Source organism: Acomys minous (assembly GCF_964271855.1).
Source record: "Acomys minous genome assembly, chromosome: 8".
Lineage (NCBI taxonomy): Eukaryota > Metazoa > Chordata > Mammalia > Rodentia > Muridae > Acomys > Acomys minous.
Genome location: NC_140489.1, coordinates 45,701,822 through 45,704,991, shown reverse-complemented (window position 1 = coordinate 45,704,991; position 3,170 = coordinate 45,701,822).

The window sequence follows — 3,170 nt, the reverse complement described above, 5'->3', positions numbered from 1 at the left end:
GCATATCCCCAGAGAAGTAAGTCCCAGCCACTTCATGTAGGTGCTGAGGATGGAAAACATGCCTTCTGTAAAAGCAGCCATTCAAATAGCCAGATCTGGTTATCTTTAAAATAGAGACCAAGCCATCTTTTCTGCTCTGACTTTCACCCTGAAATCACAACCACTGGATGAACTTTTCCCCTCCTCTCAGTTCCTGTTTGCCTTTCTTCACCGCATCCCACCCACAGCAGTAAGAAGTGTGTTCTTAAGATGCCCTTTGACCCCATCATGGAGATAACCTACAGATTTCTGGCTCCAGTGTTATGTGCATGGTCGAACACAGCTCTTCCCAGAAGACTTGTGGAAGTCTGGAATTTTTGTACTAGAGAACCTCACTTTGACGTCTTGTACACCCTGAAAGGGACAGAAAAGAAGAAGGAAGGACAGTGAGACAGCCACATTTCTCACTTAAAGTCAGGGAAGTCACTTTAAAGGGGCTGATCTTCCTTTTCCTCCCAATAAAGTTGTGATAGAGCAATGCACTGTGTTAACACTACATTGTGTTATACAATATAGTCAATAAACCCAGAAATGGCTCTTGACACAGTGTTCACAAAGACGGATTGGAAGTGAATTTAAGATCCAATTGTAGAGTAAGACTCTTTTCCTCCATCTTCCGTCATTGTTTCTCCATGAATTTAAAAGAGTTTTTACTTCATTTTTTTCCGAATACTTTTCTGGCACTTTCATAATTCAAAAAACTATAAAAGGTTTTTGTTAGTCTAATTTCTTTAAGCCATTTGTGCTCATGTTTGTCTTAATAATGCCAATTTAAATTTTATAAAATACTGTTATAAATAGTGCATAACACTACAAAAAATTCATTCAAAGAACTCTGGTTAAACATGGTTGAAACTTTGCTGGAGAGATGGTTCAAGGGTTAAGAGCACTGACTGCTCTTCCAGAGGTCCTGAGTTCAATTCCCAGCAACCACATGGTGGCTCACAACCATCTATAATGTGATCTGATGCAGTCTTCTGACCTGCAGGTATACATGCAGACAAAGCACTCATCTACATTAAATACATGAATATTTTTTTAAAAATGGGTGAAACCTACACATGTATCTATGTTCTACTGCTTTAGAAAGTTCAATGAGATGGGGTGATTAGTAGGAATCTAACCAAAGTAACCCTGAGCCTGGTGTGTCGATACACACCAGGAGTTTCAGTACTTGACAGGTAGACACAGGAAGATTGCTGCAAATTTGATGTCACAAAGGCTACACAGTGAGTTCTAGGCCAGCTTGAGCTATGCAAGGAGTCCTTATGAAAAAACAAAAAGCAAGCAAGCAACCCTCACATACCCACCCATATTGTCTTATGGTGCTGGAGGAGGAGCTGAGAGTTCTACACACACACACACACACACACACACACACACACACACACACACACACACACATATTTTTACATTTTTAAAAAATTTATTCTTGTTACATCTCAACAACATCCCTTGTATCCTCCCATTCTTCCCTCCCTCCCATTTTCCCCTTATTCCCCTCCCCATGACTCTTCCTGAGGGGGATTACCTCCCCCTGTATATGCTCATAGGGTATCAAGTCTCTTCTCGGTAACCTGCTGTCCTTCCTCTGAGTGCCACCAGGTCTCCCCCTCCAGGGGACATGGTCAAATGTGAGGCACTCAACTGTGGAGACTGTTCTGACCATTGGCTAGATCTGGGTAGGGGTTTAAAGTTTACCACCTGTATTGTCCTTGGCTGGTGCCTTAGTTTGAGCAGGACCCCTGTGCCCAAATCTGCCTATCATAATGTTCTACTTGTAGGTTTCTAGAACCCTCTGGAACCCTCTGGAACCCTCTGGATCCTTCTACTTTGCTATTCTCCCATGCTTCTCTCATCCAGAATCTCAATGGGATGTCCTCCCCTCTGTCCCAGTTTCCTGGTAAGTGAAGGCTTTCATGGGACATGCCCCTTGGGCTAGTATACAGATATAAGTGAGTATATACCATTTGAGTCTTTCTGCTTCTGGCTTAACTCACTCAGTATGATCATTTCTAGCTCAATCCATTTGTCCACGAGTTTTACATTTTGATTGGCAGGAAGCAGAAGGAGACTGCCCCACTAGGCCTAGCTTAAACAGATGAGACTTCAAAGCCACCTCCCACAATGACACACACTTCCTCCAACAAGGCCACACCTCCTAATAGTGCCATTCCCGATGGGCCAAGCACTCAAACCCACGAGTCTATGAGAGCCGTAGCCACTCAAGCCAGTGCACACACGGAAGCACAAAGGATTACCAGGGAGGCCAAGTACAGCATGGAAGGAACATCACAGCCCCTGGAAGATGGAAGCGGATGAGCACACAGCAAGCGGCTTCCGAAAGTGCGGAAGAGTGAGTGACTCCAGTGTGAGCCGAGGGACGAGAACGGCTGGAACCCTGAGGTGTGCTCCGAACCCAGAGGCTGCAGAACTGGACGGATGTCCTCAAGGGTCGGGGTGGAGCTGCAATCAGAAAACGGATCACTCTTCCAACTCCAACATCTCGCGCATCTTGGCTAATAGCCAAATAGCATCGGTTAATAGCATTTCTCCCTGTTAAGGTTCTCAAAGATCCACTCCACAGTCCACACAGGGCTGTGCCTCCAGCTTAAATGCACCTGGGGAACCCTTTGGCTTTTGGGATTACTTCCCTAGAGTAAATAGCTGGGTGTCCACTTGTGCTGAGTTCATACAAGGAGACGAAGTCTTTCTTTCTTTTTTCTTTCTGAGTCACTGATTTCACCAGATCTAGAAAAACTATGCTAATTTAAATATGTTGAAACATTTTTTAATGGGTCACGATCAAGCCCGTGAGAGGCACAGACATCTTAGAGACACGGAGGCATTTACTGGGTCAATGAAGAGTGAATAGTCAGGGAGTGTGATGCTTTCAAGCAACAAAGGCCCAGAAGCCCCGAAGCGTTTCCTCAGGAACACTGAGCACCAGCTTGTGGCTAACGAGTCAGGAAGCGCGAGCTAGCTTTCTGCCGGGTCCAGACGCTTCTTACACTGGATCCAGAGGCCAGCGGGTGGTTCGGCTTTGAGCTTCTCACTCAGTGCTTGAACAGTGTTCAGATGTAAAGCTTCAGAGAAATATCAGGAATTACATGTTCATTACAAGCAGGCTG